The 14896-nt window shown below is 37.0% G+C and overlaps 1 pseudogene across 1 annotated transcript; it reads left to right on the top strand.

The window, feature by feature from the left end:
• The first annotated feature begins 3676 nt into the window (after window positions 1–3676).
• On the top strand, window positions 3677–5901 carry LOC306650633 (glycosaminoglycan xylosylkinase-like; annotated as a pseudogene). The gene has a single exon. The product of its transcript is annotated as a glycosaminoglycan xylosylkinase-like (transcript).
• The last annotated feature ends 8995 nt before the right edge of the window (window positions 5902–14896 follow it).

Here is a 14896-nt window from a genome sequence, read left to right as displayed (position 1 = left end):
TTAGATGGACTACCATGACACTTGGCTTCCTCTTTACTTTTAACTGATTTGTGTTTACAATTAATCTGCATTTCTTGTAAGCAATCTAAATTGGGTCTTGCTTTTTTATATACAATTTGACAGTCTCTGACTTTTAATTTGGATGTTTACACCATTTTTATTTAATGTGATTATTAATATGATTGGCTTTAAATCCACCATCTCACTGTTTGCCTTCTATTTGTTCTTTATTCTCTTTTCCCTCCCTTTTTACCTTGGATTATTTATGATTGATTATGATTCCATTTTATCTTTTGATGATTTATTAGATAAAATGCTTTGTTACTTGGTTCTTTTGTGGTTTATAGTATACACCTTTAACTTATCACAGTCCACTTCAGGTGTAAGAACTTAAAATAATGTTCTTCCATCCCCCCTGCTGGCCTTTGTGTTCTTATTGTTATTCATTTCATTCCACACATATTAAGCCCTATAATGCATTATTTTGCTTTCAACACTTATTTTTTAAAGAGATACATAAATAAGAAAAATATTTTAATTTATTCATATATTTACCATTTTAGTGCTTTCCATTCTTTGTATAGATCCAGATTTCCATCAGGTATTATTTTCCTTCTACCCAAGGGACAGCCTTCCTATTTCTTGCAGTACAACTCTTCCAGGAGTGAATTATTCCAGTTTTTGTGTATCTTTAAAAAATCATTTAAAAAGTCATAATGAAATGTTTTTTATTTCACTTATGCTTTACAAGGCTATTTCACTGTCATAGAATTTAGTTTGGTAGCTTTTTTCTTTTAGTCCTCTAAAAAAGTTGCATTATTATCTTTCTTGCATTTCTTTGATGAGAAATCTGTTATTTTTCCTTTTCCATTTAATTACTGATGAGCTAGGATTTATATCTGCCATTTTGCTATTTGTTGTCTATGTCTTTTCTCTCCATTACTGCTTTCTTTGATGTTAACTAGACATTTTCATTATCTTTTTTTTTTTTTTTTTTTCTTTTTTGGTTACTGGGGATTGAACCCCTAGGAGCACTCTACCACTGAGCCATATCCACAGCTCTTTTTATTTTGATTTGAGACACTAAATTTAAATTGCCCAGAGTGCTCTTGAAATTAAGATCCTGCTGCCTCAGCCTCTCAAGTCTCTGGGATTACAGGAATGTGAAAGTAGGTATTTTCTAGTGTGTCAATGATGGGGATCCTCAAGAATACCTCCAAAACTTATAGGACTCAGAAGTCATTATACTCATGATTTATTACAGAAAGCAGATACAAAGCAAAATTAGCAAGGGTTATGTGCATGTGGGGCAAAGTCTGGAAGAAACCAGACGCAAGCTTTGAAGAGTCCTTTTCCAGTAGAGTTGCACAGAATGCACTTAATTCCTGTATCTACAAATGGTGGCAACATGTGTGAAATGTGATCTTCCAGGTAGTAGTTCACTTGAGCCTAAAGATTCCAGAGGTTTTGTTCATGTGGTCATCCAGTGCCTGCATGATAGATTGTAGTTATCAAAAGCATCAGAAGTTGTTCCCCATAAATCACATTGTTTATGCAGTCCACTATAAAAAATTGTTAGGGTGGTTCAAATAACCTTATTAGTCAGAATTTTTTCAAAGGACTTAATTTCCCAATAACTGGACAAGGGCCATTTGTAAAAACAATTCTGGGAATGTGTAAGATTTGAGCAATGCAGACCTGCTGAATCAACTCTCCTATAAGTCCACCCTCCTGGATCTTGACCTAGATCATCTTAAAGGAACCTTGTTTATTTTTCTGTTTAGTATAACATTTATATAACAGATATACTATAGTAATAATATCAGCATGAGTATGTCCAATATTTGGAGAAGTCAATGCAAATTAGGCATAGACTTGAAGCAATTAATTCGTCTTATCAAGCTTATATATCTATATATAAGCTTATATATATATTATATATATTATATATATCCATATTTTGGACTAATTTGTTTCTTCCCTTGGTCTACATACTTTATGATAAACATATCAAGGTATTTAGCAATTAATTAGTTGATGGTTAACCAGATCTAGACCCCCTCAAGCCAACCATTTTCCATTGATATCACATCCTAAGGAAACTTTAGTTAAATTTACTTTACATATACTTATCAACATCTTAATTATGTCATATTTACATAAGGTACTTGAATCTAACCAGCAAATTCTAACATTACACCATATCACACCATATCAAACACACATAATATAGTAGTATTATGTGTCACTCCACAATTCAGAATTAGCTGTTTATTATACCTTCCCAACATAATTGGCCCTTGACCACATACCAGATGTTATTATAGAAAGGTTCTGTCACAATTGACCAGGATTTGGATACTTGCAGTTTCCAAGTTAGATGGTATATTGGTTTGCTTGGACTGTCATTACAAAATAGTATGGACTAGGTGGCTTTAACATGACTTATTTTCTCATAATGCTGGAGGCTCAGTCCACAATTAAGGTACTGGCAAATTTGGTTTCTTCTGACATCTCTCTCTCTTCATTGCGTCGTCACATAGTCTTTCCCCTGCACATATGTCCTTGGCGTCTGTTTATATGTCCATATTTTCTCTTATGACACCAGACTAATTGGATTAGGCCCCACCTGATGGCCTCATTTTAATGAAATCCCATTTTTAAAGACCCTATCCTCAAATATAAATACTAGTGGTTAGGGCGTCAACATATGAATGGGGGAGGCACAATTCAGCCCCTAACATACAGGTACAAAGCTAGTTATCCTGTCTCCTTTCACATGATTTGCTGAGACTGTTTCCATTGTGTGCTGTTTTTCTGCAAGGCCCATCTGTTTCTTATGGCAAGTATAAGGGTGCAATTTAGAATGATTTCTACTGTTAACTGCTACAAAGTACAACTTATTTTGAATCATTCTTGGGTTGAGAATAAGCAATGTGCATTAATGTAAATTGCTTTTGCTTCTAGAGAACTTAGAAGTTTGGAGGTCCATAACATTTCCAAAAGTGTTAATGAAGGTCATTACCTGTGGTGAAATGTAATTAACCTATTTCTAGGTCAGGATCTATCTGTTTTAAAATAGTCAGAAGACCCTCTTGGGTGAGGGTATAAGACCTTTCTGAGCATTGAGTCCTAGCACTTTCCAACATTTTCCAATGAATCTGCCTGACCAAGTTTGCTAAAACCTCATCATCTTTCCAAGCTGATTATCATCCTTTTCCTTTCTTCTGGAAGTGTATCCCTTCTAATTGGTCTATTCTACTTAACATCTATTTCTTCTAAATACCATGCATTAAAAGAGAATTCAGTTTGACCCAGCAAATACCACTACTTGTTATATATCTAAATGAAATCAATATGTTCGAGAGACATCTATACTTCCATGTTCATTTTGGTACTATTCACTATAGCCAGGAAATGTAAAAAACCTGTGTCCATCAAGTGATCAATGGATTAAAAATATGATACATATACACAGTGGAATATTATTCAGCCAAAAGAATGAAATCTTGTCATTTACAACAACATAGATGGAACTAGAGATCATTATGTTAAGTGAAATAAGTGAGGTACAGGAAGACAAGTTCTTCGGGCGCAGAGGGGTGGCCAGGGAATGGCCCGGCCGGGGGTGGGTGGGAGCCGTGAGAGCGGTGTGGGATGGCCCCACCCTGGAGGCGGCTGGGGCCGCACCACACCGCACCGAGCAGGCGGCCAAGGAGCGAGTCTAGGGCCCGACAGGGATTGTGGGGACACTCCAATGAAGAAATGGACCAATGTGTGTAATCATGGAATCTCCTTGCTGACCATCACCCCTGCTCTCTTTAAGTGAGAAAGTGGGTTAGGGGAAGAAGAAAAGAGGTCACCATGAAGCTTAAGCAGCGAGTTGTGCTTTAGCAATACTCCTTGTCATCTTTATCTTCACCAAAGTTTTCCTGATTGACAACTTAGATACTTCAGCTGCCAACTGGGAGGACCAGAGGGCTTTTCACCGAATGATGACTGGCTTGCGGGTGCAGTTGGCACCCAAGCTGGACCACATCTTGCAGTCTCCACGGGAAATTGCAGCCCAGTGGGTGGTGCCCCGAGAAGTGTACCCTGAGGAGACACCAGAACTGGGGGCGATCATGCATGCCATGGCCACCAAGAAAATCATTAAAGCTGGTGTAGGTTATAAAGGAACAGAGCTGAAAGCCTTACTGATACTTGAAGGAGGACAAAAAGTTGTCTTCAAACCTAAGTGGTATAGCCAGGACTATGTGGTGGAAGGGGAGCCATATGCTGGTTATGATAGGCAAAATGCAGAGGTAGTGGCCTTTCATTTGGACCGGATTCTGGGTTTCCGCTGAGCCCCCTTAGTGGTTGGCAGATTTGTTAATCTGTGGACAGAGATCAAGCCTGTTGCTATGGAACAGCTGTTGAGCACCTTCTTAGCTGTAGGAAACAATACTTGTTTCTATGGGAAGTGATATTACTGCCGAGAAACAGAGCCAGCTTGTGCAGATGGAGATACAATGGAGGGATCTGTCACACTTTGGCTTCCAGATGTGTGGCCTCTACAGAAACACCAACACCCCTGGGGCAGGACTTACCTGAGAAGGCAAATTGGCCAGGTGGGAGTATGATGAGAGCTACTGTGATGCTGTGAAGAAAATGTCCCCGTATGACTCAGGCCCACGCCTCCTGGACATAACTGACATCTCTGTCTTTGATTACCTGATTGGCAATGCTGACCGCCATCACTATGAGAGTTTTCAGGATGATGAAGGCACTAGTATGTTCATCCTTCTTGATAATGCCAAAAGCTTTGGGAATGCCTTGCTGGATGAGAGAAGCATCCTTGCCCCTCTCTATCAGTGCTGCATCATTAGGGTTTCTACCTGGAACAGACTGAACTACCTAAAGAATGGAATGCTAAAGTCTGTCTTAATATCTGCCATGGCCCATGATCCCATCTCCCCCGTGCTCTCCAATCCTCACCTAGTTGCTGTGGACCAGTGGCTCCTGAGTGTCCTGGCCACCGTGAAGCAGTGCACTGACCAGTTTGGGATGGACACTGTGCTGGTAGAAGACAGATGCCTCTCTCTCACTTGTAACTCTCAACACAAAATAAGTGAAACTTATTTTTACAAAGATAGAGAAACAGCACAATCAATTCCAAATGGTATGAGATGGCTTAGAAGTGACCAGCAGCAAGTTGTGGTGGTGGAGGACAGGGTGGCCTTGGGTGTCTTTTTTTTTTTTTTCTGTAGCAGAAGCTAAAGCAAAGACCACAAGTGTCAGAGCACAGGATGTTCCTGTGCAAACACTTCTGGCCTCCTTGGCAGTTGCCCATTTCTAGCGGTGGTCATCAGCAACGATCGGTCTGTATTCCCATACCAAAGGACAAACTGGTATGACATTTGGATAAATGAGTGCTGGGATTGGTTCCAGAGTGTGTGTTTTGCGGTGAACCTTGCGGTCCTTTCTCCACACCTGTGAATTTTGTGGAAACACTTTACAATCTCTTGTCTTTTTTACCAAGACTAGCTAATTTGAAAGCTTACTGCCTCCTATGGAGTGGCGGCAAATAAAACTTTGTGTTCTATTGAAAAAAAAAAAAAAAAGAAAGACAAATGCTTCGTGATCTTACTCATATGTGGAATCTAAAAAGTTTAATCTCATGAAGTTAAGAGTACATTGGTGCTTAGCAGAGGCCAGGGAGTATAGTGAATAGGGAGGGGTGGGGGTTGATCAATGGGTACTAAGTTATAGTTAAATAACAAGAAGTTCTAGCATGCTGTTGCATAGTAGGGTAACTATAATCATAATATACCATACATTTCAAAAAGCTAGAAGATAGTATTTTAAAAGTTTTCACCATAAAGAAGTCATAAAGGTTTAAGGAGATAGATATGTTTAACCCAATTTAAACATTATACAATGTATACATTTATTGAAGCATCACATGGTACTGCATTAATATGTATGTTTTTATGTTTTTATTTATTGTTAAAATCAAATAAATGAAAAAGGAAGATTCAAGTTTGTCCTTTGATGTTTAAACTGGCATCTATTGCTCATATAAACTCTCTTCTGTCTTGTGGACCAATGTTTAATCCACTAAAAGGATGTACAGATTGCTTGAGTGCAATTAGGACACGTTTTGTACCCCAAAATGTTGGGTCTCCATACTGAAGTTATGTAGATAGTAGTCACACTTACATGTAATTTACTCTGAGTATGGCATATAAGGCCTTCCTTGTCTCAAAGTGGAGTCAATTCCTTGGGAATTTGAGTTCCACCATGTGATTCCTACTGCCTTCCCATCAGAAACCCATTGTTTTCTATTTTATTTAATAGCTTTACACCTACAGAGACAAGGGTGAATTGCCTTTATGCATAATATACTTGGTTTTTAAATTATGTACATAAATTTAATAATGAAGCTATAGGAAGTTGCAGGAGGTCCAAACAAGAAGCAACTAACTACTTGTAATAACAGAGCTTCAGTGTGATATTTCAAAGTACCACGGAGCTTCCTGAGCATTATTCATGAGATATTTTGGCATCATGGGCATGTGACTGCTACATTCTGTTCATAATAATCAAAAACCTTTCTTAAGTATTTAGTGATCAAAGTTTGTAATTATCTAGTGATCAGTCTCTCACTTGTATACTTCATGGTTTGATGATTTGACAGGGAGTAATTCCTGGAAGATTATTCCCAAATGATACTGTTTTTAGTAGACTTAACCTGAATTTTAAGAATCAAAAGATATTAGTGAATTACTAGGGACCCATCATAGCTCATGACCAGAATATTTCCCAGCATGATTCCCATTAGGGCATCTGAAATAATTGTGCTAAGAGAGATTTGTATTCTCTTTCTCTGAACCTTGCTTGAAGAACTAATGTAATAGTGGATTTCTTTAATTGCATGGAGGAAAGGAGCAAGAGGGCAGCGAAGTAAGAGTCTCCAGTGATCTCCCCCTATAGACACACCTATTCATGCACCAAACTACCTTCCCAGAGCTAAGAATATCAAGTGAGAGACCATGTGCCTGCTTTTTGTAAAACAAAATGAAGATAAGAAGGCAGAAAGAGTTGTCCATGTAACTCCTCCCTCAACTCCAAGCACCCCAACATGGAAAAAAATGCCTCCTGCTTGGAGGGAGAATAAATTAAGTCTCTCATTTTATAATCCATCTATCCATTCTTTTACCTTCAGCTATATTTCTTCCTTCCATTTGTCTTTGGTTTTAAGCTTAAATGTTTGTCTTTGGAAGGAATGTCAGATCCAGAGACAGGGCTGACCCAGACTGATGGCAGCAGCAATATGAGCCTAGTGAGTGCTTCCATTTCAGTTCATTCCTACCTATATAGAGTTACACATATATATGACTAATGGGCTATCTTGACCACTGGGCAATACAGTTGCTATCATTGATCCAAATTTTGTAAGATGGGGTTAAAGTATAATCCATTCCATAGGCCCTTACAAATTCTGGCATAAAGATTTAAAAATATAATTTCAGTAGTCCCCCCTTATCCACAGGAGTTGAGTTCTAAGACCCTCAGTGGATCCTGGAATCCTTAGATAGTATGAAACCACAAATTTAATGCCTTTTTTCACTTGTCTTGCTGTGCCCATATATATATATATATATATATATATATATATATATATTTTTTTTTTTTTTGCAGTTTAAGATGTGACAGCAAAACCAGCAGATTTCTTTTCCTTTCTTCACCATTTCAGAGATACACGATTCACTCTTAATGTAGATCTTAGCAATTTCAGCATACAGATTTTTTTTTCCTTAAGTCAAGAACTGTCACCTTTTCACTAAAAGGAAGTGCTTTATGGCTTCTCTTTGGCATGTTAGAATAACCGACATGGACTCTTGCACTCTGGGGCTGTTAGTAAGTAAAATAAGGGCTAGTTGAACACAAGCACTATGATACCCTGAATAGTCAATATGATAACCAAGATAGCTATTCAGTGACTAGTGGGTAGGTAGTGTATATAGCATGGACACACTAGATAAAAGGATGATTTATGTCCTGGGAAGGACAGAGCAAAATGGTATAAGATTTCATCACAATATCCAGAAGAGGCACATTTTTATGTATGTATGTATGTATGTATGTATGTATTTGCAGGGCTGGATATTGAACCCAGGGGCTTGTACATGCCAGGCAATCCCTCTATAACTGAGCTGCATCCCCAGCCCAACTTCACATTTTAAAACTTGTGAATTTTTTTGGAGAATTTTCCATATGTTTTATCACTGCTTATAACCTGAACCTTAGAAAGCTAAACTGTGTGTAAGGGGAGAATGTTGTTTCTTGCTTAGGGATCATCTCTGGTTTTCACAGGTATAATTGTATCTCCCAAAATCACTACATCAGGTAGGAAATAAGAATGTTAGGATGATGTGGGAGAGAATTATATAGTTGTAACAGTATTCTTCCTGCCCTCAACACCCCAGATCACCCACAGAAGTGGAGAAATCTATCTAATGGGTGCTTTTCTTTGGTCTTTCTCAAGTTGAATGTGAGCACACACTCATAAATGGAAACTTTCATGCCTTTGTCTCCTGTCAATATTTCAGAGACAAAATTCACACACCATAAAATAAACCCTTTAAAGTATTCAATTTGATGATTTTTAATATATTCACAAACCTAAGCAACTATAACAATATAATCACAGAATATTTTCATCAATTCAGTAAGAAACTCTGTACTCATTAGTAGTCACTTCCCATTCCCCCTCCCCCACTCCCTGGCAACCACTAATCTCTCTGTTTCTATGGATTTGTCTATTCTGAGCATTAGTTATAAATGGAACCATATAATGTGTGATTCATTTCAGTTAATTTTCATGTATGATATAAAGAAAGAATTTAACTTTATTTTTTTGCACATGGATATCCAGTTCTTCTGGCACCATTTATTGAAGAGATCATTGATTCCCCACTGAATTGTCTTGGCGTCTTTTTCAAGAATCAATTGATCATAAATATAAGGTTTATTTCTGGACTCAATTCTATTTCATTGCCCCGTGTGTCTATCTTTATGCCATTTTTATTACCATAAACTTTGTAGTATGTCTTGACATCAGCAAATATGTGTCCTCCTGCTTTGTTATTCCTTTTGAAGAATGTTTTAGCTTTTTGGGATCTCTTGCGATTCCTTATGAATTTTAGGATCAATTTTTCCATTTCTGCAAAATGATCCATTGGGATTTTGATAGGAATTACATTGAATCTGTAGGTCACTTTGAGTAGTATTGACATCTTAATATTAAGTCTTCTAATCTATAAACATGGGATATCTTTCCATTTACTTAAGTCATCTTTTATTTTTTTCTACAGTGTTTTGTAGCTTTTAGGGTACAAGTATTACACCTCTTTGCTTAGATTTATTTCTAAATATTCAATTTTTATGTCATTGTAAGTGCAATTATTTTCTTTTGGATTATTAATTGCTAGAGTATAGAAATGGTGATTTGTGAGTTGATATTGTATCCTATAACTTTGCTGAATTAATTTATTAGTTTTAATTTTTGTGTATATTCTTTGGAATTTTCCATATATGACTATGTCATCAGCATACAGAGATAGCTTTACTCCTTTTCAATTTGGATTTACTTTTTTCTTTTTTGCTTAATTCCATGGCTAGTAACAATGTTGAATAAAAGTGGTTGAATTAGATATCTTATTAAAGGTCTTAGGGAAAATAATTCCTACTTCCATCATTGGATATCATAAAATGTACCTTTTTATCTCTATTAATATTTTTTGTCTAAAGTCTATTTGAGCTGATAATAGAACAGCCACTCCAGTTTTCTTATGGTTGCTCTTTGTAAGATAAGTTTTTTTTCCAACATTTTACTTTCAACCTACTTTCATCTTTGAATTTAAAATATCTTTCCTATAGACAAGGTGTAACTGGATGTTATTTTATCTATTCTAACAATCTCCGAATTGGTTTGATTGCTTGATCCATTCACATTTAACATTGTTATTATTATTTTATTATTGTAAACAAATGGGATACATGTTGTTTCTCTGTTTGTACATGGAGTAAAGGCATACCATTTGTGTAATCATAAATTTACATAGGGTAATGTTGTTTGATTCATTCTGTTATTTTTTCCCTTCCCCCACCCCTCCCACCCCTCTTTTCCCTCTATACAGTCCTTCCTTCCTCCATACTTGCCCCCCTCCCTAACCCTAACTCTAACCCTACACTAACCCCTCCCTCCCCCCATTACGTGTCATCATCCACTTATTAGCGATATTCGTCCTTTGGTTTTTTTGAGATTGGCTTATCTCACTTAGCATGATATTCTCCAATTTCATCCATTTGCCTGCAAATGCCATAATTTTATCATTCTTTATGGCTGAATAATATTCCATTGTGTATATATATATATATATATATATATACCACAGTTTCTTTATCCATTCATCAATTGAAGGACATCTAGGTTGGTTCCACAATCTGGCTATTGTGAATTGAGCAGCTATGAACATTGATGTGGCTGTATCTCTGTAGTATGCTGATTTTAAGTCCTTTGGGTATAGGCCAAGGAGTGGGATAGCTGGGGCAAATGGTGGTTCCATTCCAAGATTTGTAAGGAATCTCCACACTGCTTTCCAGAGTGGCTGCACTAATTTGCAGCCCCACCAGCAATGTATGAGTGTACCTTTCTCCCCACATCCTCACCAACACCTGTCGTTGCTTGTATTCTTGATAATTGCCATTCTAATTGGGGTGAGATGGAATCTTAGGGTGGTTTTGATTTGCATGTCTCTTATTACTAGAGATGTTGAACATTTTTCCATATGTTTGTTGATTGCTTGTAGATCTTCTTCTGTGAAGTGTCTGTTCATTTCCTTAGCCCATTTGTTGACTGGATTATTTGTATTCTTGGTGTAAAGTTTTTTGAGTTCTTTATAGATTCTGGAGATTAGTGCTCTATCTGAAGTATGATTGGCAAAGATTTTCTCCCACTCTATAGGCTCTTTCTTTGCATTGCTGATAGTTTCCTTTGCTGAGAGAAAACTTTTTAGTTCGAATCTATCCCAGTTATTGATTCTTGCTTTTATTTCTTGTGCTATGGGAGTCCTGTTTAGGAAGTCTGGTCCTAAGCTGACATGTTCAAGATCTGGACCTACTTTTTCTTCTATAATCTGCAGGGTCTCTGGTCTGATTCCGAGGTCCTTAATCCATTTTGAGTTGAGTTTTGTGCAGGGTGAGAGATAAGGGTTTAGTTTCATTCTGTTGCATATGGATTTCCAATTTCCCCAGCACAGCACCATTTGGATTTATGCCTGTCATTTATTTTTTCTTTTCCATATATTTTATGTCTTTCCTGTTCCTATGTCTCCCCTTGCCTACTTTCTCTTACATTAAGTGAATATTTTATTCACTTTCATTATTTTTTATTATTTTAAAGTTATTTTCTTATTGACTAGACTCTAGGGGGCTTACCATATGCAGATGTTCCTCAACTAATGATGGGGATACATTTTGATAAATCCATTGTCAGTTGAAAGTATCATAAATTTGAAATTACATTTACCAAACATAAATTGATACATCTGCCACATTAAATGTACCAAAAATACATTTAATATAACTACCATACATCATAGCTTAGCAATACAGTAGACATCAGAGTTTGGGTTGTTGACCCTTGTGATCATGTGGTTGATTGGGAGCTGTGTCTCACTGCCCAGCATAGTGAGAGAGTATCGTAGTGTTATTGCTAGCCTTGGAAAATATCAAAATTCAAAATATGGTTTCTACTGAATACATGTCATTTTTTCACCATTGTAAATTTGAAAATTGTAAGTCAAATTATCATAAGTTGGGAACCATCTGTGCATCTCAACTTTAGATTCTATTAGAGATAGGAAAAACCAAAGTATTTTTACTACTCTCAGACATTCTATGTAAACTTTTGATACCAGATGTGTGGGAATTTCTCCCTACACACCAAGCAATCATTTCTCCCATGGACACTTGCTGAGTGTCCTCTAATCCAATTCAATTCTGACACTAACTTACCTGAAAATAGCACCAGATCTCACAGGTTAAGTGCTCAGTCCCACAAGACTGCTTACCACTTCCCACTTCATGATGCCAATTGCAAGCTCCAGATTGTATTATTCATTTATGACTAATGAGCTATAAATTGAGGGTTCTCAAAACCTACTCCTTGGGTTTGATTAATTTGCTAGACAGCTCAAGAACTCAGGGAAATATTTATGTTTACTAGTTTATTGTAAATGACACTACAAAGAATACAGACGAAGAACCAGATGGAGGAGATGCATAGAGCAAAGTGTGTGAAGGGACATGGAACTTCCAGGCTCTCTCCAAGCCCTCTACAGTGCAGAAACCTTCACTTGTTCCATAGTCTGGAAGCTCCCTGAACCTTGCCCTCTGGGGTTTTGTGAAGACTTCATCATATAGGCATGAATTGATTATATCATTGGCCATTGGTGATCAACTCAACTTTCAGCCTCTTTCCTTTCCCTAAAGGTCTGGTTGGTGGAGAGTGGGACTGAAAGTTCCAACACTAATCATATGGTCAGAATCCCAGACAATAAGCCTCCATCCTAGGTCACCCAGGATCCTTCGGCAGTCAGTCATTTTATTAGCCTACCAAAAGACAAGAGATTCCAAGGGCTTTAGTAGCTGTGTGCTAGGAACCAAAAGCAGAGTCCAAATATACATTTTTTATATCACAGTATCACAGATTCACACTAACTTAATTCCAATGATATATAAAGTCATTACTCCTTTGTAGCTCTATTTCCTCTTCTTCCCTTTTTCAGTATTATTATGCATATTATGCCTATATATGTTAAACACTGAACAATATATTGTTACAATTTTTACTTCATTTAATTTTATGTCTTCTAAAGAACCTATGGAAAGAATAATAAGTGTATATTTACAGAATGTGTTAGTCAGATTTCTGTTGCACTGACAATATACCTGAGAAAATCAACTCAAAAGGAGGAAAAATTTATTCTGGCTCACAGTTTCAGATTTCAGTCCATGGTCCCTTGGCCTCATCACTTTGGGCTTATGGTGAGGCAGATCATCATGACAAGGAAAATGCAGTGGAGTAAAGATGCTCACCACGTGGTGGCCAGGAAACACAGAGAAAGAAAGGGAGGGAGAAGGGCAGGGGCCAATACCTGCTGCCCCCAGTGACTGAACTTCCTTCCACTATGCCCCACCTCCTAGAGTTTTCAGCACTACCCCATTGCACCTCAGCTGGGGACCAACACATATGCTTTCAGGGGACCTTCAATATCTAGACCATAATGCAGAAGTTGTTATATTAATTTCTTGTCATTTCTTGGTATGTTTTCACTGTTTAATGTGGACTCAATAGCACTTCCTTACTGACCAACCAATACAGCTTCACTCTCTCACCTCCTTTTGTGTGTGTGTGTGTGTGCGTGCATGCATGCTGGTGATTGACCAGCAGGTTAATTGGCCAAAGATTCATCTTACAATAGTTCGTTCAAAACTTGCATGTGTCTCAATGAAGATTCTATGTACTCTGAGAGATGCCAAAAAGAAATCTTTGATTAGAGGTGTATAAGATTGAAAAGGAAAAGAAATGTGAAAAATGAACCCAGGGGTACTTTGCCATGGATCCACATCCCTACTACTTTTTTAAAAAGGAATTATTTGTTCCTTTTAGTTATACATGATGTAGACTATATTTTGATATATTTATGCAAACATGGAGTATATATTATTCTAATTAAGATCCCAGTTTTGTGGTTATATATGATGTGGAGATTCACTGTGGTGCCTTTTTATTTTGAGACAGGGCCTCACTAAATCGTTGAGACTGTTCTCAATCTTGCAATCCTCCTGTCTCAGTCTCCCAAGTCTCTGGGATTACAGGCATGTGCCACCATGTTGGATGGTTCTCCTACTTCTTTTGTGCCAAACTAATTTATTTATGTTATGGGCTCAATGATATAATATATACTTACTGTTTGTAAAATAATTTTTGAAATCAGTTAAGAAAGGAAAGAAATGATATGAATTATACTTACCAATTATATATAATTATAATTACATAATAATATATAATGGTGTTTATAATTTATATATATCACATATAAATATAATATACATTATAATGACCTTTACCATGCTGTTTGATTTTTTTATGTGTGGATTTGAATTACTTTCTGGTGTCACTTTTTTCATAACAAAAAATGTATTTCTTATTTCTTATTAGTTCATATCAGCATATTCTTTCATTTTTTTTGTCTAGGAAAGTCTTTATATCTCCTTGTTTTATCATACCTTTATTTTATTTATTTATTTTTTGTGTGGTGCTGAGGATTGAACCTAGTGCTTCACAGTGCTAGGCAAGTGCTCTACCCCTCCCCTATAAACCCAACCCCTCCTTGTTTTTTGTTGTGATACAATATGTATATATACAATTTGCCATTTTAACCATTTTAAACGTATAGCTCAGTGTGCAATCATCACTACTATCCATTTCCAAAACTGAAACCTATAACCATTAAGTAATAATTCTGCATTCTTTCCACCCCTAGCCTTTCCAATTTTGTTTCTACTTTCTGTCACTATGAATTTGCCTAGTCTGGCTATTTCATATAAGTGGAATCATACAATATATGTCCTTTTGTATATGACTTATGTCACTTAACATATTTCCTTCCTTCCTTTCTTCCTTCCTTCCTTCCTTCCTTCCTTCCCTCCCTCCCTCCCTCCCTTCTTCCTTCCTTCCTTCCTTCCTTCCTTCCTTCCTTCCTTCCTTCCTTCCTTCCTTCCTTCCTTCCCTCCCTCCCTCCCTCCCTCCCTCCCTCCCTTCTTCCTTCCTTCCTTCCTTCCT

This window comes from Sciurus vulgaris (assembly GCF_902686455.1).
Source record: "Sciurus vulgaris genome assembly, chromosome: X".
NCBI lineage: Eukaryota > Metazoa > Chordata > Mammalia > Rodentia > Sciuridae > Sciurus > Sciurus vulgaris.
This window is presented reverse-complemented; position numbering and strand designations above follow the sequence as displayed.